The sequence below is a fragment of the Ornithodoros turicata genome, unplaced genomic scaffold (genome assembly GCF_037126465.1).
Source record: "Ornithodoros turicata isolate Travis unplaced genomic scaffold, ASM3712646v1 Chromosome52, whole genome shotgun sequence".
Lineage (NCBI taxonomy): Eukaryota > Metazoa > Arthropoda > Arachnida > Ixodida > Argasidae > Ornithodoros > Ornithodoros turicata.
This window is the reverse complement of record NW_026999380.1, coordinates 8,669-32,904: the sequence shown is the minus strand read 5'-3', so window position 1 is coordinate 32,904 and position 24,236 is coordinate 8,669. Positions and strand designations below refer to the sequence as shown.

General features: G+C 43.4%; 1 long non-coding RNA gene across 1 annotated transcript; it reads right to left on the bottom strand.

Annotated features, from left to right (window-relative positions):
* Nucleotides 1-743: 743 nt before the first annotated feature.
* LOC135374281 (uncharacterized) lies at nucleotides 744-1,611 on the bottom strand. Its single transcript, XR_010416824.1, has 2 exons — nucleotides 1,029-1,611; nucleotides 744-971 (listed from the first exon to the last, which is right to left on the bottom strand). It is a non-coding gene; the product is annotated as an uncharacterized LOC135374281 (long non-coding RNA).
* Nucleotides 1,612-24,236: the final 22,625 nt, after the last annotated feature.

The following is a 24,236-nucleotide window of genomic DNA, read 5'->3' as shown; positions in this document are numbered from 1 at the left end:
CAGTTCTAGGAATTTCTAATCCACCACCCATTTCTAATCCAGGTGAAGCCAGGTCTAATCCAGGCTCCACCACTTCATGGTGATCCATTCAATTTCTATGTGATTGGCTACCCTTCATTGCCGCATTTGTTCACTCACTCATAGACACCAAAATTATCTATTCTATTCAATTCTAAGTTGGCTCATAGGCTTCCAAATCGCTTGTTTTTCTAATCGATTTCTAGGAATTTCTAATCCACCAGCCAATTCTAATTCAGGTCAAGCCACTTCTAAGTCCTCTGGTTGGTTGGTCACAGCTCCACCCCTTCATCCATCAAATTTTTATGTGATTGGCTGCCATTAATTGCCACAACATCTGCTCACTCGCTCGTAGACACCAAAATGATCTATTCTATTCAATTCTAAGTCGGCTCATAGGCTTCCAAATCGCTCACCTGTCTATTGGTCCGGGGGTGGTCACTTCCATCCATTTCTAAAACCTAGTGATTGGCTTGTTGGCTTCCTGTCATACATGCTCGATAGACTCATTTGTCATTTCCACTCTCTAGTTACTCGGTCACACGCTTTCAACTGTATATTGCTTCATAATTCCAGCTGCAACATAGACAACCGCTCGTGGGTCAATCCCATTCATTTCTAGGCCAGCTCACAATTCCTTCCAAATTGCTTATTGGTCCTGGGCGGCATTCTTTTTTAGCCTGCGTCGACTCTCAGCAATGGTTGGCACACAAAAACATGGTAAATAGTTTTCAATGTTTATTGAGTACATCATGGCAGTCTCGGAGATATTGTAGTTCTCCCTGGGGACACATCCATGTACGCTGTATATCTCCGCTAACATCCATAGTGTTCTTCACATAGGTACTATGTGGATCACCCAGGCACTCATCCCTCTCTGTCCATGACCCAGAGGCAAACCGCAGGAGAGAACAGCATGTGACAGAAGCATTAATTCTCTTCCTGCACATCTTCTGAAGCAAAAAAGAACATTATGAGCTTCACTAGTTATATCACCCACTTAAACTTACCATATTCATAGCTTCCATAAGGATAGGAGTCGATGTCATTGCACAGGTATCTCTTGTCGTCGTATGCCATCAGACTTCTTTTGACATTTCTGATGGTGTACATACACTGCTTCTTTCCAACGATCGATACTTGTTCGTTCGATACGCTCGTGTGATTGAACAAGGTATTGCAGTACGTCTCATGGAGGAGGTGCTTGCGTACAATATTCTTTTTGACCCCTTTAGCTCTTGCAATTTGCCTTCCTCCAGCTAATTTGATGGAGTACATTTTAGCTTTCAAACAAACTACTTCCTCAATAGGTACACTACCAGTTTCGCTTTTGAATGCCCCAAGCCTTCCACGATTCTTTTCACTGTACAGTGGATGATCCCGATCGAAGGAAGACAGATCTAAGTGGTCGTCGGCGATCGCTCGTAACTGATCTTCGTAGTCCTTGCAGAATAGGCCGAGGATCAAAGAATCCGTGTCAAAGTAGCACGTAATCACCGGACAAGTGAGCTTGCTCAAGAGGGTTTCGTAGTAGAATGAGTACATGGTTAATTTACTGAGTTCTAAAATCGTAAACCCAATTTGGAGCGGGAAATCGCATCGCACTTTTCTTTTGCGCATTTCGTACATGACACAATCTGGGGACAAAATTTCCATCCGCACGCATTCTACCCGACTCCCGAGGCGACTCGCCGTCTCCTCATCGAAGGCTACTCGAATATCACGCATGTTAAATTTATTTAAAAGTGTTCTCCCAAAGACTGCATTATTTGAGAGTTTGTAGAAGTTTTTTTCGAAAGTCGTACACGAGGCAACGCGTCTGGCAACATTGTCCTCGATGTAGGGACGCAGGAATGGTGCTTGACGAAATTTTAGAATTCGGTGAATTTTCGTCACCCTCATGCCCAATCTACAATAGAGTGCGAGCAACGCGTAATGAACGACGTACTCGACCTTGTTTTTGCACGTGAGCAACAGCTTTTTGCTGTTAGCAGGCTGATACATTAATTCTTCGAGAAGCCCTCGCTGGAATGGCGAGAGCCATTCCTTTGGGACGACTGCCTTCTCGGGAGCCAGGGGGAAGTACCTCGTTAGAGCGTGGATAGATTTTGGATACTCCAAGTCACATACGTACGCATACCCCACCTCCGAATCCGTGGGGTGACGCATAAAATCCACGGAGCTAAAATCCTCGACCCATTCGAAATCACCGACAGGGAGGTGCTTTATCATACTAAATCCGTAGAGATTGTTGCAATCTATGTATGATATGTACACCTCCTCTTTATCAGGATCATAGCCGCTACACAGAGGGTTATTGGCACGCAAATGACGCCTGCTCGCCTGACAGAGCCCGCCTCTAACGCCCGATTCGATGGTTCTGTACATTTCCTCATCGGTAATCAATTCCAATTTTGCATTCGTATAATTTAACGCGCATTGCCACGAATAGGATGCCAGAGAAACGCAATGAAGCAATTCCAATCCGCGTGCGCTGTAGCACAGGCGTCGGAAGTGTTGCATTATGTCTGCATGTAAGAGGGCATCCGTCTTCAGGTACAACGTGTTATAATCCCGTAAACTCGAGCACCCAAAATGCTCAAATACATGCACAGCGTACTGGTAGTCCTCGTCGCTTACATCTTCCCCAGTTAGATCATTTCGAAAAGCGGATTTTTCTGGGAGACTCAACTCGTCGTACACTGCAAAAGAACTAAGGTAACTGTAAGGGAACACACCTTTACGAAGCAAAATTTTGTAGTCGTCTCCAAATACCTGCTTCAAGCATTGGAACGCCTCTGCACCCCCCATGGATTTGACGGTTTCCACAAGCTCCCCAAGTGATGAATTTAGGTACTGCATGGTATCTCTGAAGAGGAAGGTACCAATTTCAAACGAACGGATTTTTTCCATGGAGCTGGCCACAATGAAGGGAGGTCGCTTCCACCCGAGAACGTGAAATTCCCGTAACAGTCCAGCCAAATCATAAGACAAATTGTGGACCATGATCGGCAATTTTTCTCTGGTAGTGCACGCGACGTTACAGGGGTTGCACAGTGTCGCGATATAATTTGTCTCACCCGCAGTACAATGCTTCGAATGATCATGATGCCGGACACTAGGTAGGTCTTTCGCGAATTCCCGTTTACAGTATGCACAGTGGGTGGCAGCTCTGTGCTTGGCTTGTTGTTCGTTGCTCAGCACCATTGCAGCGGGGCAGGCGTTCAAGGCAATCATTTCATCACGCATTTCCATGAGCGCCTTCACACACTGCTTTGCCGCATCTTCCCCATGGTGTGTTCTAATGCGCATCACCTTTGAGTCGTGGGTACGCACGAGCACAGCACAGAAGCTAGAGGTAATGTGACGTTGCATGCCAACACCACTGGGTGCGAGTACGCTCTCAGTGTCCAACGCAACGACGTAGTTGTACTGCTGCATGTACTGTATTTTAGTAAACTCTACAAAATGTTTTCCCGGCTCGCAAAATTCCAACAGGATTTCGTTCACATCCGTGCAAAGGCGTCGATGTTTCGCCATGCTCTCTTCCTTCACGAAAGAGCGTGTACAGCGTTCGCATACGAAATGGTTACTTCTTGTTGTCAACAAGCGTTCGAGGGACTTAATTCCAAAAAAATGCTCATCTACTTCCAACAAGTGAATTTTCTTTTCCCATTCTAGTTTTGGGGGTCGCGACACATGTACTCCCTGATCGACGTACGCGTACACGTAGACGGAAATCTTGTTTTGGTTTTCAAATTCGTCAAGATCAGAGAAGGATACAGGGAAGTGACTAGGCCACCAGTACTCTGTTGCATAATTTTCATATTTTTTCCATCGGTTCCTTTCCTGCGGGTGCAAGAGGGCGAGCGTATTGTATTTAAAGCACTCGCCCTCCTTACGCTCTGGTAAAGGGACATTCGTTAACACGTTTCTGCGTTTAGCCAAATTTGTGGGAAGTACCCCATTGCACCCGAATTTTTTAGTTTTCACAGCGGAAATACACATTTGAACTTTTTGGACGTCAGTGGATACAAACCCACTACCCTCGCGCTGGTAATTTTCAACGCGCCCAGTGGACTCCTGAATCACATCCATCAAAGTATTTACGATAGCTCCATCGCTGTGGACTTCGCGAGCAAGCGCCATAAAATGAGCTATGTGTGCGGTTACATCCCCTCGATTTTCTTTCATCATTAGAACGTCAGAACAAATGCAAAACCTAAAGGGTATTCTTTGCGCTCGCAAAATAGCAATTATATTGTGGAGGTGGTTCATTAAATATTGTCGCAAGTCCTCTACTCCCTGATCGTGAACAGATGCCAATAGCACAAACGCTTTGACGATACCTCGAAATGCGCTATCAGTTTGAAAGAAAGGCAGGAAGGAAATGTCCACATAGGGATGTGATCGCTCAACGTGAGCATGCAATGTGCCAGGTGAAATGTCTGGAGAAGATGGTGAATTCTCTTCCAATGGCTCATCATCCCCGATATCATGAGGATCAAAAAAGCAGAACACGCATCTAGGCACTGAAAAAAAAAAAAGAAGAAACACTAAGAAAACGTGCACCACAGAGCGTGGATGAAAAATACTTACTTTTGAAGCGAGCTCCGCACACTCCCGAAGCGATGCGAAGACTGCTGCTTCTTTACACATCCTCCCCACTTATATAGCGGCGACCTCGCTGCATGCCCCAACATGCACGGGCGCGAGGAGTCCTCATAGCCTAAAAATAAACTTGCTCTGCATGTTCAAGGTCGCAGCTTGCCCTTGGCTTCACGTAATGCTCCGTCCGCCTACACCATTGCCGCACCTGAGCGCAAAGTTCGCTCTCATCACATGTCATTCCGATATGCAAGTTGCTTCCATGAGCAGGCACACAACCATCCCTTTTTATTCACAGTGGCTGTGGAATTTCAATAATGTTACTTAAATGAAACAAATTGCAGTGAAATGCAGATTCATCTCAGACAGGCATTTCTACCCGCAGCATTAAGCCCTCAGATACCAGCATTTCTGCTCAAATAGCAAAATGGCTATATCTGCAAAAAAAAAAAAAAACGAAGCACATGCTAATAAACGGAGAAAAAGGCACCCATTTCTGCTATCAGATAATTATTGCATAATGCTACATACAGTCGCATTGTCCCTGCGTAAAGAAACCACAGGACAAGGGTACACAAATTCAGTAAAGCGATGAGGGAAAAGGCTTAAGACCTCAGGTCACCACACAACGCTACGCGGCTAACACAAGATAACAACAAGATACTAGCGGCGGGTAAAATCGTAACACTGCTAAACAAGCCCCAACATGCCGTAATGACGTCACAAACCACGAAAAAAGAAGCACGCGCGCACACACGGCAGCTCAGGAATGCACAAGGAGAGGTGCTTTATTGGAATTTCTACTCCTGGCTCAGACACCAACATTTCTGCTCAAATACCCATAACTGCAAGATTAAGTACTGCTTACTTCATTGAGCACCCAACAAAATCAAACAAACAAACAAAAACAAACAAACCCACTTTCCGTGATAGAACACTATTCAGCTTTACCAAGTGATTTTCTTCTGCTTTAGCAGTGAAAGAAAAAAAGAGCCATGAAAAATTACACGTACTTTTGTTTGAATAGCTATAACTGAAAAAAAAAGAAAAGAAAGAAACCGAAGCACATGCTAATAAACGGAGAAAAAGGCACTCATGTCTGGTATCTGATAGTGCCACATACACAGACGCATTGTCGCAAAGAAAGCACAGGACAGGGATACACAAATTTCTTTAGGTGAGCAGGGAAAAGGCTTAAGACCTCAGGAATAATAGCAGAGTCACCGGACATCGCTACGCGGCTAACACAAGATAACAACAACAAGATAATAGCGGCGGGTAAAATTGCAACACTGCTAAACAAGCCCCAACATGCCATGATGACGTCACAAACCAGGAAAAAAGCACACACGCGCGCGCACACAGCAGCTCAGGAATGCACAAGGAGAGGTGCTTTATTGGAATTTCTACTCCTGGCTCAGACACCAACATTTCTGCTCAAATACCCATAACTGCAAGATTAAGCACTGCTTACTTCATCGAGCACCCAACAAAATCTAACAAACAAACAAAAAACAAACAAACCCACTTTCCGTGATAGAACACTATTCAGCTTCACCAAGTGATTTTCTCCGTTATTAGCATGTGCTTCGGTTTCTTTTTTTTTCTTTTTTTTTTGCAGTTATAGCTATTCAAGCAAAAGTACGTGTAATTTTTCATTGCTCTTTTTTTCTTTCACTGCTAAAGCAGAAGAAAATCACTTGGTAAAGCTGAATAGTGTTCTATCACGGAAAGTGGGTTTGTTTGTTTTTTTGTTTGTTAGATTTTGTTGGGTGCTCGATGAAGTAAGCAGTGCTTAATCTTGCAGTTATGGGTATTTGAGCAGAAATGTTGGTGTCTGAGCCAGGAGTAGAAATTCCAATAAAGCACCTCTCCTTGTGCATTCCTGAGCTGCTGTGTGCGCGCGCGTGTGTGCTTTTTTCCTGGTTTGTGACGTCATCATGGCATGTTGGGGCTTGTTTAGCAGTGTTGCAATTTTACCCGCCGCTATTATCTTGTTGTTGTTATCTTGTGTTAGCCGCGTAGCGATGTCCGGTGACTCTGCTATTATTCCTGAGGTCTTAAGCCTTTTCCCTGCTCACCTAAAGAAATTTGTGTATCCCTGTCCTGTGCTTTGTTTGCGACAATGCGTCTGTGTATGTGGCACTATCAGATACCAGACATGAGTGCCTTTTTCTCCGTTTATTAGCATGTGCTTCGGTTTCTTTCTTTTCTTTTTTTTTCAGTTATAGCTATTCAAACAAAAGTACGTGTAATTTTTCATGGCTCTTTTTTTCTTTCACTGCTAAAGCAGAAGAAAATCACTTGGTAAAGCTGAATAGTGTTCTATCACGGAAAGTGGGTTTGTTTGTTTTTGTTTGTTTGTTTGATTTTGTTGGGTGCTCAATGAAGTAAGCAGTACTTAATCTTGCAGTTATGGGTATTTGAGCAGAAATGTTGGTGTCTGAGCCAGGAGTAGAAATTCCAATAAAGCACCTCTCCTTGTGCATTCCTGAGCTGCCGTGTGTGCGCGCGTGCTTCTTTTTTCGTGGTTTGTGACGTCATTACGGCATGTTGGGGCTTGTTTAGCAGTGTTACGATTTTACCCGCCGCTAGTATCTTGTTGTTATCTTGTGTTAGCCGCATAGCGTTGTGTGTGACCTGAGGTCTTAAGCCTTTTCCCTCATCGCTTTAGTGAATTTGTGTACCCTTGTCCTGTGGTTTCTTTACGCAGGGACAATGCGACTGTATGTAGCATTATGCAATAATTATCTGATAGCAGAAATGGGTGCCTTTTTCTCCGTTTATTAGCATGTGCTTCGTTTTTTTTTTTTTTTTGCAGATATAGCCATTTTGCTATTTGAGCAGAAATGCTGGTATCTGAGGGCTTAATGCTGCGGGTAGAAATGCCTGTCTGAGATGAATCTGCATTTCACTGCAATTTGTTTCATTTAAGTAACATTATTGAAATTCCACAGCCACTGTGAATAAAAAGGGATGGTTGTGTGCCTGCTCATGGAAGCAACTTGCATATCGGAATGACATGTGATGAGAGCGAACTTTGCGCTCAGGTGCGGCAATGGTGTAGGCGGACGGAGCATTACGTGAAGCCAAGGGCAAGCTGCGACCTTGAACATGCAGAGCAAGTTTATTTTTAGGCTATGAGGACTCCTCGCGCCCGTGCATGTTGGGGCATGCAGCGAGGTCGCCGCTATATAAGTGGGGAGGATGTGTAAAGAAGCAGCAGTCTTCGCATCGCTTCGGGAGTGTGCGGAGCTCGCTTCAAAAGTAAGTATTTTTCATCCACGCTCTGTGGTGCACGTTTTCTTAGTGTTTCTTCTTTTTTTTTTTCAGTGCCTAGATGCGTGTTCTGCTTTTTGATCCTCATGATATCGGGGGATGATGAGCCATTGGAAGAGAATTCACCATCTTCTCCAGACATTTCACCTGGCACATTGCATGCTCACGTTGAGCGATCACGTCCCTATGTGGACATTTCCTTCCTGCCTTTCTTTCAAACTGATAGCGCATTTCGAGGTATCGTCAAAGCGTTTGTGCTATTGGCATCTGTTCACGATCAGGGAGTAGAGGACTTGCGACAATATTTAATGAACCACCTCCACAATATAATTGCTATTTTGCGAGCGCAAAGAATACCTTTAGGTTTTGCATTTGTTCTGACGTTCTAATGATGAAAGAAAATCGAGGGGATGTAACCGCACACATAGCTCATTTTATGGCGCTTGCTCGCGAAGTCCACAGCGATGGAGCTATCGTAAATACTTTGATGGATGTGATTCAGGAGTCCACTGGGCGCGTTGAAAATTACCAGCGCGAGGGTAGTGGGTTTGTATCCACTGACGTCCAAAAAGTTCAAATGTGTATTTCCGCTGTGAAAACTAAAAAATTCGGGTGCAATGGGGTACTTCCCACAAATTTGGCTAAACGCAGAAACGTGTTAACGAATGTCCCTTTACCAGAGCGTAAGGAGGGCGAGTGCTTTAAATACAATACGCTCGCCCTCTTGCACCCGCAGGAAAGGAACCGATGGAAAAAATATGAAAATTATGCAACAGAGTACTGGTGGCCTAGTCACTTCCCTGTATCCTTCTCTGATCTTGACGAATTTGAAAACCAAAACAAGATTTCCGTCTACGTGTACGCGTACGTCGATCAGGGAGTACATGTGTCGCGACCCCCAAAACTAGAATGGGAAAAGAAAATTCACTTGTTGGAAGTAGATGAGCATTTTTTTGGAATTAAGTCCCTCGAACGCTTGTTGACAACAAGAAGTAACCATTTCGTATGCGAACGCTGTACACGCTCTTTCGTGAAGGAAGAGAGCATGGCGAAACATCGACGCCTTTGCACGGATGTGAACGAAATCCTGTTGGAATTTTGCGAGCCGGGAAAACATTTTGTAGAGTTTACTAAAATACAGTACATGCAGCAGTACAACTACGTCGTTGCGTTGGACACTGAGAGCGTACTCGCACCCAGTGGTGTTGGCATGCAACGTCACATTACCTCTAGCTTCTGTGCTGTGCTCGTGCGTACCCACGACTCAAAGGTGATGCGCATTAGAACACACCATGGGGAAGATGCGGCAAAGCAGTGTGTGAAGGCGCTCATGGAAATGCGTGATGAAATGATTGCCTTGAACGCCTGCCCCGCTGCAATGGTGCTGAGCGACGAACAACAAGCCAAGCACAGAGCTGCCACCCACTGTGCATACTGTAAACGGGAATTCGCGAAAGACCTACCTAGTGTCCGGCATCATGATCATTCGAAGCATTGTACTGCGGGTGAGACAAATTATATCGCGACACTGTGCAACCCCTGTAACGTCGCGTGCACTACCAGAGAAAAATTGCCGATCATGGTCCACAATTTGTCTTATGATTTGGCTGGACTGTTACGGGAATTTCACGTTCTCGGGTGGAAGCGACCTCCCTTCATTGTGGCCAGCTCCATGAAAAAAATCCGTTCGTTTGAAATTGGTACCTTCCTCTTCAGAGATACCATGCAGTACCTAAATTCATCACTTGGGGAGCTTGTGGAAACCATCAAATCCATGGGGGGTGCAGAGGCGTTCCAATGCTTGAAGCAGGTATTTGGAGACGCCTACAAAATTTTGCTTCGTAAAGGTGTGTTCCCTTACAGTTACCTTAGTTCTTTTGCAGTGTACGACGAGTTGAGTCTCCCAGAAAAATCCGCTTTTCGAAATGATCTAACTGGGGAAGATGTAAGCGACGAGGACTACCAGTACGCTGTGCATGTATTTGAGCATTTTGGGTGCTCGAGTTTACGGGATTATAACACGTTGTACCTGAAGACGGATGCCCTCTTACATGCAGACATAATGCAACACTTCCGACGCCTGTGCTACAGCGCACGCGGATTGGAATTGCTTCATTGCGTTTCTCTGGCATCCTATTCGTGGCAATGCGCGTTAAATTATACGAATGCAAAATTGGAATTGATTACCGATGAGGAAATGTACAGAACCATCGAATCGGGCGTTAGAGGCGGGCTCTGTCAGGCGAGCAGGCGTCATTTGCGTGCCAATAACCCTCTGTGTAGCGGCTATGATCCTGATAAAGAGGAGGTGTACATATCATACATAGATTGCAACAATCTTTACGGATTTAGTATGATAAAGCACCTCCCTGTCGGTGATTTCGAATGGGTCGAGGATTTTAGCTCCGTGGATTTTATGCGTCACCCCACGGATTCGGAGGTGGGGTATGCATACGTATGTGACTTGGAGTATCCAAAATCTATCCACGCTCTAACGAGGTACTTCCCCCTGGCTCCCGAGAAGGCAGTCGTCCCAAAGGAATGGCTCTCGCCATTCCAGCGAGGGCTTCTCGAAGAATTAATGTATCAGCCTGCTAACAGCAAAAAGCTGTTGCTCACGTGCAAAAACAAGGTCGAGTACGTCGTTCATTACGCGTTGCTCGCACTCTATTGTAGATTGGGCATGAGGGTGACGAAAATTCACCGAATTCTAAAATTTCGTCAAGCACCATTCCTGCGTCCCTACATCGAGGACAATGTTGCCAGACGCGTTGCCTCGTGTACGACTTTCGAAAAAAACTTCTACAAACTCTCAAATAATGCAGTCTTTGGGAGAACACTTTTAAATAAATTTAACATGCGTGATATTCGATTAGCCTTCAATGAGGAGACGGCGAGTCGCCTCGGGAGTCGGGTAGAATGCGTGCGGATGGAAATTTTGTCCCCAGATTGTGTCATGTACGAAATGCGCAAAAGAAAAGTGCGATGCGATTTCCCGCTCCAAATTGGGTTTACGATTTTAGAACTCAGTAAATTAACCATGTACTCATTCTACTACGAAACCCTCTTGAGCAAGCTCACTTGTCCGGTGATTACGTGCTACTTTGACACGCATTCTTTGATCCTCGGCCTATTCTGCAAGGACTACGAAGATCAGTTACGAGCGATCGCCGACGACCACTTAGATCTGTCTTCCTTCGATCGGGATCATCCACTGTACAGTGAAAAGAATCGTGGAAGGCTTGGGGCATTCAAAAGCGAAACTGGTAGTGTACCTATTGAGGAAGTAGTTTGTTTGAAAGCTAAAATGTACTCCATCAAATTAGCTGGAGGAAGGCAAATTGCAAGAGCTAAAGGGGTCAAAAAGAATATTGTACGCAAGCACCTCCTCCATGAGACGTACTGCAATACCTTGTTCAATCACACGAGCGTATCGAACGAACAAGTATCGATCGTTGGAAAGAAGCAGTGTATGTACACCATCAGAAATGTCAAAAGAAGTCTGATGGCATACGACGACAAGAGATACCTGTGCAATGACATCGACTCCTATCCTTATGGAAGCTATGAATATGGTAAGTTTAAGTGGGTGATATAACTAGTGAAGCTCATAATGTTCTTTTTTGCTTCAGAAGATGTGCAGGAAGATAATTAATGCTTCTGTCACATGCTGTTCTCTCCTGCGGTTTGCCTCTGGGTCATGGACAGAGAGGGATGAGTGCCTGGGTGATCCACATAGTACCTATGTGAAGAACACTATGGATGTTAGCGGAGATATACAGCGTACATGGATGTGTCCCCAGGGAGAACTACAATATCTCCGAGACTGCCATGATGTACTCAATAAACATTGAAAACTATTTACCATGTTTTTGTGTGCCAACCATTGCTGAGAGTCGACGCAGGCTAAAAAAGAATGCCACCCCGGACCAATAAGCAATTTGGAGGGAATTGTGAGCTGGCCTAGAAATGAATGGGATTGACCCACGAGCGGTTCTCTATGTTGCAGCTGGAATTATGAAGCAATATGCAGTTGAAAGCGTGTGACCGAGTAACTAGAGAGTGGAAATGACAAATGAGTCTATCGAGCATGTATGACAGGAAGCCAACAAGCCAATCACTAGGTTTTAGAAATGGATGGAAGTGACCACCCCCGGACCAATAGACAGGTGAGCGATTTTGGAAGCCTATGAGCCGACTTAGAATTGAATAGAATAGATCAGTTTGGTGTCTACGAGCGAGTGAGCAGATGTTGTGGCAATTAATGGTAGCCAATCACATAGAAATTGGATGGATGAAGGGGTGGAGCTGAGACCAACCAACCAGAGGACTTAGAAGTGGCTTGACCTGGATTAGAATTAGCTGGTAGATTAGAAATTCCTAGAAATGGATTAGAAAAAAAGAGCGATTGGGAAGCCTATGAGCCAACTTAGAATTGAATAGAATAGATAATTTTGGTGTCTATGAGCGAATGAACAAATGCGACAATGAAGGGTAGCCAATCTCATAGAAATTGGATGGATCACCATGAAGTGGTGGAGCCTGGATTAGACCTGGCTTCACCTGGATTAGAAGTGGGTGGTGGATTAGAAATTCCTAGAACTGGATTAGAAAAAGTGGCTGTTGTACGTAACGGCTCTATACTACTGTTATATAGCTTACGTGTTACGAAAAAGCATGTGAAGCTGAAACAATGTACTCCAAAATACGACACAGGCGCCGACTCGCCTTAATGGCTACAGAGTACCGACAAAGCCACTGTGTCGTAGACGGTTCCAACGTGTCTGCATCGAAGTACTTTGTTGGGTGACCTCTTTGCCAACACGTCGGGATCGTTAAAAAAAATTGGAGTATTACGAAAACGCATCTGAAGCTGCAACAATCTGCTCCTAAAGCGTTATCTGTATAATTCAACTAGCGTTATATAGCTTACGCGTTACGGAAAAGCATGTAAAGCTGCAACAATGTACTCCAAAATACGACACAGGCGCCGACTCGCCTTAATGGCTACCGAGTACCGACAAAGCCACTGTGTCGTAGACGGTCCCAACGTGTCTGCATCGAAGTACTTTGTTGTGTGACCTCTTTGCCAACACTTCGGGATCGTTAAAAAAAAATTGGAGTATTACGAAAACGCATCTGAAGCTGCAACAATCTGCTCCTAAAGCGTTATCTGTATCATTCAACTAGCGTTATATAGCTTACGCGTTACGAAAAAGCATCTGAAGCTGCGACAATCTATATACTCCAAAAGCGTTATCTGCAGCATTCAACTAGCGTTATATAGCTTACGCGTTACGAAAAAGCATGTAAAGCTGCAACAATGTACTCCAAAATACGACACAGGCGCCGACTCGCCTTAATGGCTACCGAGTACCGACAAAGCCACTGTGTCGTAGACGGTCCCAACGTGTCTGCATCGAAGTACTTTGTTGGGTGACCTCTTTGCCAACACGTCGGGATCGTTAAAAAAAAATTGGAGTATTACGAAAACGCATCTGAAGCTGCAACAATCTGCTCCTAAAGCGTTATCTGTATCATTCAACTAGCGTTATATAGCTTACGCGTTACGAAAAAGCATCTGAAGCTGCGACAATCTATATACTCCAAAAGCGTTATCTGCAGCATTCAACTAGCGTTATATAGCTTACGCGTTACGGAAAAGCATGTAAAACTGCAACAATGTACTCCAAAATACGACACAGGCGCCGACTCGCCTTAATGGCTACAGAGTACCGACAAAGCCACTGTGTCGTAGACGGTCCCAACGTGTCTGCATCGAAGTACTTTGTTGGGTGACCTCTTTGCCAACACGTCGGGATCGTTAAAAAAAATTGGAGTATTACGAAAACGCATCTGAAGCTGCAACAATCTGCTCCTAAAGCGTTATCTGTATCATTCAACTAGCGTTATATAGCTTACGCGTTACGAAAAAGCATCTGAAGCTGCGACAATCTATATACTCCAAAAGCGTTATCTGCAGCATTCAACTAGCGTTATATAGCTTACGCGTTACGGAAAAGCATGTAAAACTGCAACAATGTACTCCAAAATACGACACAGGCGCCGACTCGCCTTAATGGCTACAGAGTACCGACAAAGCCACTGTGTCGTAGACGGTCCCAACGTGTCTGCATCGAAGTACTTTGTTGGGTGACCTCTTTGCCAACACGTCGGGATCGTTAAAAAAAATTGGAGTATTACGAAAACGCATCTGAAGCTGCAACAATCTGCTCCTAAAGCGTTATCTGTATCATTCAACTAGCGTTATATAGCTTACGCGTTACGGAAAAGCATGTAAAGCTGCAACAATGTACTCCAAAATACGACACAGGCGCCGACTCGCCTTAATGGCTACAGAGTACCGACAAAGCCACTGTGTCGTAGACGGTCCCAAAGTCTCTGCATCGAAGTACTTTGTTGTGTGACCTCTTTGCCAACACGTCGGGATCGTTAAAAAAAAATTGGAGTATTACGAAAACGCATCTGAAGCTGCAACAATCTGCTCCTAAAGCGTTATCTGTATCATTCAACTAGCGTTATATAGCTTACGCGTTACGAAAAAGCATATGAAGCTGCGACAATATATATACTCCAAAAGCGTTATCTGCAGCATTCAACTAGCGTTATATAGCTTACGCGTTACGGAAAAGCATGTAAAGCTGCAACAATGTACTCCAAAATACGACACAGGCGCCGACTCGCCTTAATGGCTACAGAGTACCGACAAAGCCACTGTGTCGTAGACGGTCCCAACGTGTCTGCATCGAAGTACTTTGTTGGGTGACCTCTTTGCCAACACGTCGGGATCGTTAAAAAAAATTGGAGTATTACGAAAACGCATCTGAAGCTGCAACAATCTGCTCCTAAAGCGTTATCTGTATCATTCAACTAGCGTTATATAGCTTACGCGTTACGAAAAAGCATATGAAGCTGCGACAATATATATACTCCAAAAGCGTTATCTGCAGCATTCAACTAGCGTTATATAGCTTACGCGTTACGGAAAAGCATGTAAAGCTGCAACAATGTACTCCAAAATACGACACAGGCGCCGACTCGCCTTAATGGCTACAGAGTACCGACAAAGCCACTGTGTCGTAGACGGTCCCAACGTGTCTGCATCGAAGTACTTTGTTGGGTGACCTCTTTGCCAACACGTCGGGATCGTTAAAAAAAATTGGAGTATTACGAAAACGCATCTGAAGCTGCAACAATCTGCTCCTAAAGCGTTATCTGTATCATTCAACTAGCGTTATATAGCTTACGCGTTACGGAAAAGCATGTAAAGCTGCAACAATGTACTCCAAAATACGACACAGGCGCCGACTCGCCTTAATGGCTACAGAGTACCGACAAAGCCACTGTGTCGTAGACGGTCCCAACGTGTCTGCATCGAAGTACTTTGTTGTGTGACCTCTTTGCCAACACGTCGGGATCGTTAAAAAAAAATTGGAGTATTACGAAAACGCATCTGAAGCTGCAACAATCTGCTCCTAAAGCGTTATCTGTATCATTGAACTAGCGTTATATAGCTTACGCGTTACGAAAACGCATCTGAAGCCGCGACAATCTATATACTCCAAAAGCATCTGAAGCTGCGGCCTTTGTTGCCTTTGTGCCATTAAACACATAGTCAATCAATCAATCAATCTGAAGCTGCGACAATCTATATACTCCAAAAGCGTTATCTGCAGCATTCAACTAGCGTTATATAGCTTACGCGTTACGAAAACGCATCTGAAACTGCACAAAGATTGGTGGTGGAAGATTGGAAGATTTCGTGGGAGGCTGTTGCAGAAGGAACATCTTGCCGTGAAGGAACATCTGTGAAAATTACCATACAGGAAGATTAGAGGAATAGAAGAAACCAAGAACCAAGAATAAGAATGAAATGTTCCATGTTCCATGTTCTGTTCCATGAAAGGCTCATTTCAGTCACCAGGAATGCTGTCGGGAACTGTCAACGGAAATGCAAGCCAGACTTAAAAAAGCCACTCCTTCTTATCGTCTTTGGTGATCTTGAGCCTGAGTCTAGCGCCGCCATTTTACGCGGGCGTTGGTGATAAGGCTGCAACACGTCCTATGTCCATTCTTTGGGGGGAAATAGGACGTTATGAACGCTGTAGCTCCGAAGCAATTTCATTTTAATGCAGTGAGGGACAGAAGAATGCGCAGATGGCGCAGCGTGTTGGCATACTAAGTGCGCTTAGTGCGCGGAGAAGACACAAAAAAGAAGACGAAAGAGGCAAGATGGTGGACGACATGCATAAAGAACGAAACCTGAACGTGGGTTCTACGTGGGTTTCTTTTTAGCGTTTTCCCTGAAAAATAGTTTTAAAACCACTCAATTGTAATAAGTGCCGCCAGAAAAACCGCTGGAAATAGGCCGTATGCAAAATGGGAAGCGCCATCTCGGGGACGCGGTTGCAACTGGGGCGGCCATCTTTGTGTTGTCGAGAGGCAAGTGCGCGCTATTGCCTGCTGCTTGACGGGTCGCTCGCTGGCACGTCCTGAGCCTTCTTAATCCAGCAAAAATGCCTCCACACTGTTGCGTGCCAATGTGTAAACAACGTGGACTCGCAGACAGCGATGGCAACAAGGTATGTACCTTATTTTTTAGAATAAAAATTGTACTCGCTTCGTTGCCGCTCACTGGCTGGCGTTTTTACGAATGGTGACTTTATACGATATGAATACGTGCTATATATGAATACAGAGAGGCAGAAACGTTTGCGGTTAAGTTTTGATACGTTAGTTCTATCACGGTCCCTCAATACTCTTTCTGGTCTGGAAACTCCGCTCGAATACAATAGACAAGGTCACTTAGGGACAATTGCTCCCGCATGGGGCGATCGCGTCGTTCGGGAGGAGACACCCTCGTGGAGCAGACGACGTTTCCATAGCGCTGCGTGTTTTTAGGGAATATTTGATCAGCTACTTTTTACAGTTCATTTCGGGTTTAGAGCAGAAATAATTCTCGAATAGGTTCATGAGTTCAGCCCGCACATTTTAGTTCAGTTAGCGTAAATTTGCAGATTTTCCGCGTAGATTGCAACTGTCGTTGTTGTCTTTTTCTGACACGGAAAGTATTAATTTTACTCTCACTCATATCTCTCAATGAAGGTTGAGAAACATATTAATTCATTCTGTTACACAATCACACAAACTAGTGATGTGTTATAAAGTAATGCCGCTTTCGGTAGTTATTTCGTGACGGCGAAACTTTCCAAACGCGTGGTTTCCTCGTAGCATGCAGTTTGTTGCAATCTGAGCCGAGATAAAATTACGAGGTGATTCTATTTCAGAGAAGACAGGTAAGACCTCAGGAGAAGTACTTATAGAAATCCTGCGTTTAATCATGATCATCTGAAAGTCGTTTCTGGCGGTATGAGAGACGGGGGATACACATGCTATAAATCGCATGACTCGATCGTTTTCGGTGAAGAAATAAACTTATGTTGTTTTTCGATGTGGTTGACAATAACTGATCTATATTACACTATTAACGTATTGTAGATATCTCTACACATTGGGAAGATGTATCGACTTAAGATAGCAATGGCTCTCATGCGTTCCCTTTAAACATAATGTACATGATCATCCCATGATAATATTTCTGAAGTATTTCTACTATTTTTGCGGCTTGGACTGACTGACCAACCAGTTGTAATAAGGAGATTCCAACATGATTTAAGCTGGGTTACTAAATTAACAGGATAGAATTTCCGCTTACTGAAGTGTGGCCCTAATAGCACTTTTCAGCTATAGAAATTGGCTGACGAGATTCAGGTGTCAAATTCATCGCGAGGATATTTAGAAAAATGAACCTCTGTTTACGCACGCAAAACTTCTCAAAAAGTTCTCACAAAAAAAAAGTTCTCACTTCCAAACACCCGCAGAAACACATGCAATCCATACGCGCAGGCAGCGGCGGACACGAAAGTCTCCTCCCGAGCGACGATGCGCCGCCACGTCATCCGCCGGAAGCTGCCGGTTACGTAATGGTCCAGGGAAAATGGCGGGCGCCCAAACCACGTGATCTCGAGGAGCCACTCACAGCGTTCCCGAGCTGCCGCGCAGGAAAAAAGCTCAGGCCCAGTGCGCATGCGCAGACCGACCTCCTTTCTCAACCTCCTCCCCCTTCTCTCCTGGGTTTTGTCGTCTGCTCTCGTTCCGCGCTCCGCCAGCTCCGCTGGCTTCGCGGTGTTATTTTTCTTTTGCGCGCTTGCTTTTCGCTGCTTCCCACGTCGAATGTGTAGACTACACTTAATGAATTGGAAGCGATACCGGTTTATAAAGTGCAAATTTATTTGTGCTCATGAATTGACTTGAAAAGGTTCAACATAATCACATGTCTTCCAACAGTCTTCATTTGAAGTTCAATAAAATCGCAGACCATACATCGAAGGGGGTACAGCAGGTTATGTTTTTGGAAGACGGCTGCGCTGTGCCAGGTGTGTCGTTGCCGCCGATGGACGCGAGAACACTGAAAAAATAAGGGAAAGTGTACAGATTGTGGATGCCTGTGAATGAGGGAAATGACTAAAAAGAAGAGCTAAAAATCTGTTTTTAGCGCTCTTATTAAAATAGAGCACTAAATAGAATGTCCCTTGGTGGTTCATGGCATGACGAAAAACGAGGAAGGAAAGGCCAGCTGTAACGTGTACGAAAGTATACGCTACTATGTTCTGTTAATTAATGTATAGAACTATATAAGTTGAAAACGAAATGCCTCGGATATGGGCGCTGCAAATATGCAGATACCTTGAACACAGAACGTTCTGCTAGGGCCCTCTGCCTTGGCACATTAGAGTCAAAGTTGCTAATATGCCACAACAATACCATTCATCGTAATCATGTACTGGACCCATTCCATCATTGGCATTTTCTGTTAGTGGGTTTTGCTTAGGAATGGAAAGTCAATTGATAACTTAGTAAAAGAGAGGTTAGAAGCCGTGCATCCACAGCAGCATGCATTGTATTAAATAACAAGGGGAAAGGCGAAGACACAGTGGAGTGAAAATGTTACGATTTCAGAAGGTTAAAATCTGAATCCGAAGTCCACGTACAGATTCAGACAAAATACTATGCAGCTACAGAGCTTTGTTGTTGCTATGATGTTGTTATGAGAATATTAGAAATAGAACATTATCATTGCTTATGATGATCTATTATGAATAAACGAGCCACACATGTACACACTTACACACGCTTTGTTCAAAAAAGGCAAAAGCAAAAAGCATCTGGATTCCTTTTAGTTTAACTTACTTTGATTTGATTTGACCATACTGGCGCAAGGATAACAAGGATCATGCTGCGCCGAAGTTTAACTTACTTGAGCTTACTATAGCATTCACTGTGCTGCTCAGAGCTCCTGCACTGTTTTACCAGGATTCAGTAAGCACGGAGCAGGCACAGTGAAGCAATGCAATATGAAATATGCAGTACCATGTGTAACCTTGATGTATTGCCTTTTTTGAGTTTGTGTGGGAAAATTAGATCATGACAACTGGTGAACCTTTAATCAATAATATCTACGTCACATGTACTATACGCATAGCGACACAGTGTTCAAGAAAGGCAAAAGCAAAGAACCATCAACATCCTTTTTAGTTTAATTTACTTGCACTTACTATATGATCAACTGTGCTGCTCAGAGCTCCTGCGCTGTTTTACCAGGATTCAGTAAGCACGGAGCAGGCACAGTGAAGCAATGCAATATGAAACATCCAATACCATGTCTAAACCTGATCTGTTGCCTTCCCTGAACGATGTGAGAGCAAATTACCACAATGAAGGAAATAAATCAGCAAAAGCCAATCTGAAAAGCAGCTTGCAGGGAGGGCAGTGCTGAAAGAATGTGAGAATCTACTACAGCAGAACTGAACCTTTCTTTTTGTTCAAATAAATAAAAGAAATCCTCTGCTCCAGACAGTTGTGGGGTCATACGCGCCCATTCTAAATTATTGCTGCTTTAGGCTTTCAGAACAACTCTCCCATGCTGATAGCCACTGAAATATGCAGTGCATTACAGTGCATGGGATTACATTTCAGAAATGTTGGTAGTACTGAAACTCCACTTCAAACTTGGATAATGTCAATATGATATGACGAGATCTACATTCGTATTCATGAAGCAAGTTTCTTGCGCTTTCTTCTGCTCTGTTTCTGCTCTACTGAAATTTGCCTGTTTGCAGCATTCGTCAACCTTAAAGGGACGGTCTCGTACACCCTGGCCTATCCACAAAGCGTACCATTCGATTCCTCATATCTGAAAACGTAATACTGTGAATTCGCTCGTCCAGAATCGTCACGATTATTAAATAAACGAATTAAGTTGATAAGAACAGCGCCAGCACATTGCGATTTCTGTTGGCAACAGCGATATCCGCTACGATGGCAGACCGCTTATTGGATGAACAAATCGTCTGCTCTCGCGCCTTCTTGCAGCGGTGAGAGCAGACGACTTCCAAAAGGTGCTCGAGGATCACGGCGACGGCAATAAATTTGCTGCATGTGGTCTGGTCAAACGAAAGACGCGTATTGTAAGGTGTGTGTCGCGTGTTGTATTGTGTCAGGGGTCGCACACTAAGATGTCCAGCACGTTGAATATAAAAGATTTGGAAATGTTTAAACACTTTCAAGAATATCAAAAATACCTAGACGTACATCACAAATTTGTAAGATGGAACAGCGGTTTGCAACATGTTTACATGTCGTCTGGCTTATTGTTGCTCATGTTACACCGGTGTGTTCATGAGCCCATACTGGCTCAGATTTTGATTGTGTCAGGGGTCGCACACTAAGATGTCCAGCACGTTGAATATAAAAGATTTGGAAATGTTTAAACACTTTCAAGAATATCAAAAATACCTAGACGTACATCACAAATTTGTAAGATGGAACAGCGGTTTGCAACATGTTTACATGTCGTCTGGCTTATTGTTGCTCATGTTACACCGGTGTGTTCATGAGCCCATACTGGCTCAGATTTTGATTGTGTCAGGGGTCGCACACTAAGATGTCCAGCACGTTGAATATAAAAGATTTGGAAATGTTTAAACACTTTCAAGAATATCAAAAATACCTAGACGTACATCACAAATTTGTAAGATGGAACAGCGGTTTGCAACATGTTTACATGTCGTCTGGCTTATTGTTGCTCATGTTACACCGGTGTGTTCATGAGCCCATACTGGCTCAGATTTTGATTGTGTCAGGGGTCGCACACTAAGATGTCCAGCACGTTGAATATAAAAGATTTGGAAATGTTTAAAAACTTTCAAGAATATCAAAAATACCTAGACGTACATCACAAATTTGTAAGATGGAACAGCGGTTTGCAACATGTTTACATGTCGTCTGGCTTATTGTTGCTCATGTTACACCGGTGTGTTCATGAGCCCATACTGGCTCTGATTTTGATTGTGTCAGGGGTTGCACACTAAGATGTCCAGCACGTTGAATATAAAAGATTTGGAGTTGTTTAAAAACTTTCAAGAATATCAAAAATACCTAGACGTACATCACAAATTTGTAAGATGGAACAGCGGTTTGCAACATGTTTACATGTCGTCTGGCTTATTGTTGCTCATGTTACACGGGTGTGTTCATGAGCCCATACTGGCTCAGATTTTGATTGTGTCAGGGGTCGCACACTAAGATGTCCAGCACGTTGAATATAAAAGATTTGGAAATGTTTAAACACTTTCAAGAATATAAAAAATACCTAGACGTACATCACAAAATGGGCTCATGAACACACCGGTGTAACATGAGCAACAATAAGCCAGACGACATGTAAACATGTTGCAAACCGCTGTTCCATCTTACAAATTTGTCATAGACATCTAGGTATTTTTGATACTTTTGAAAGTTTTTAAACATTTCCAAATCTTTTACATTCAACGTGCTGGACATCTTAGTGTGCAACCCCTGATATCGAATCAAAATGTGAGCCAGTATGGGCTCATGAACACACCGGTGTAACATTAGCAAAAATAAGACTGACGACATGTCGACAAGTTGCAAACCGCTGTTCCATGTTACAAATTTGTCATGCACGTCTCAGTATTTTTGATATTTTTTAAACATTTACACATCTTTCATATTCAATGTGGTGGACATCTTAGTGTGCAACCCCTGACACAATCAAAATCTGAGCCAGTATGGGCTTACGAACACACCGGTGTAACATGAGCAACAATAAGCCAGACGACATGTAAACATGTTGCAAACCGCTGTTCCATCTTACAAATTTGTCATGGACATCTAGGTATTTTTGATATTTTTGAAAGTGTTTAAACATTTCCAAATCTTTTATATTCAACATGCTGGACATCTTAGTGTGCAACCCCTGACACAATCAAAATCTGAGCCATGGGCTCATGAACATACCGGTGTAACATGAGCAACAATAAGCCAGACGACATGTAAACATATTGCAAACCGCTGTTCCATCTTACAAATTTGTCATGTACGTCTAGGTATTTTTGATATTTTTGAAAGTTTTTAAACAACTCCAAATCTTTTATATTCAACGTGCTGGACATCTTAGTGTGCAACCGCTGACACAATCAAAATCTGAGCCAGTATGGGCTCACGAACACACCGGTGTAACATGGCAACAATAAGCCAGACGACATGTAAACATGTTGCAAACCGCTGTTCCATCTTGCAAATTTGTCATGTACGTCTACGTATTTTTGATATTTTTGAAAGTTTTTAAACAACTCCAAATCTTTTATATTCAACGTGCTGGACATCTTAGTGTGCAACCCCTGACACAATCAAAATCTGAGCCAGTATGGGCTCATGAACACACTGGTGTAACATGAGCAACAATAAGCCAGACGACATGTAAACATGTTGGAAACCGCTGTTCCATCTTACAAATTTGTCATGTACGTCTAGGTATTTTTCATATTTTTGAAAGTTTTTAAACAACTCCAAATCTTTTATATTCAACGTGCTGGACATCTTAGTGTGCAACCCCTGACACAATCAAAATCTGAGCCAGTATGGGCTCATGAACACACCGGTGTAACATGAGCAACAATAAGCCAGACGACATGTAAACATGTTGCAAACCGCTGTTCCATCTTACAAATTTGTCATGGACATGTAGGTATTTTTGATCTTTTTGGAAGTTTTTAAACATTTCCAAATCTTTTATATTCAACGTGCTGGACATCTTAGTGTGCGACCCCTGACACAATCAAAATCTGAGCCAGTATGGGCTCATGAACACACCGGTGTAACATGAGCAACAATAAGCCAGACGACATGTAAACATGTTGCAAACCGCTGTTCCATCTTACAAATTTGTCATAGACATCTAGGTATTTTTGATACTTTTGAAAGTTTTTAAACATTTCCAAATCTTTTACATTCAACGTGCTGGACATCTTAGTGTGCAACCCCTGATATCGAATCAAAATGTGAGCCAGTATGGGCTCATGAACACACCGGTGTAACATTAGCAAAAATAAGACTGACGACATGTCGACAAGTTGCAAACCGCTGTTCCATGTTGCAAATTTGTCATGCACGTCTCAGTATTTTTGATATTTTTTAAACATTTACACATCTTTCATATTCAACGTGGTGGACATCTTAGTGTGCAACCCCTGACACAATCAAAATCTGAGCCAGTATGGGCTTACGAACACACCGGTGTAACATGAGCAACAATAAGCCAGACGACATGTAAACGTGTTGCAAACCGCTGTTCCATCTTACAAATTTGTCATGGACATCTAGGTATTTTTGATATTTTTGAAAGTGTTTAAACATTTCCAAATCTTTTATATTCAACATGCTGGACATCTTAGTGTGCAACCCCTGACACAATCAAAATCTGAGCCATGGGCTCATGAACATACCGGTGTAACATGAGCAACAATAAGCCAGACGACATGTAAACATGTTGCAAACCGCTGTTCCATCTTACAAATTTGTCATGTACGTCTAGGTATTTTTGATATTTTTGAAAGTTTTTAAACAACTCCAAATCTTTTATATTCAACGTGCTGGACATCTTAGTGTGCAACCCCTGACACAATCAAAATCTGAGCCAGTATGGGCTCTTGAACACACCGGTGTAACATGAGCAACAATAAGCCAGACGACATGTAAACATGTTGCAAACCGCTGTTCCATCTTACAAATTTGTCATGTACGTCTAGGTATTTTTGATATTTTTGAAAGTTTTTAAACAACTCCAAATCTTTTATATTCAACGTGCTGGACATCTTAGTGTGCAACCCCTGACACAATCAAAATCTGAGCCAGTATGGGCTCATGAACACACCGGTGTAACATGAGCA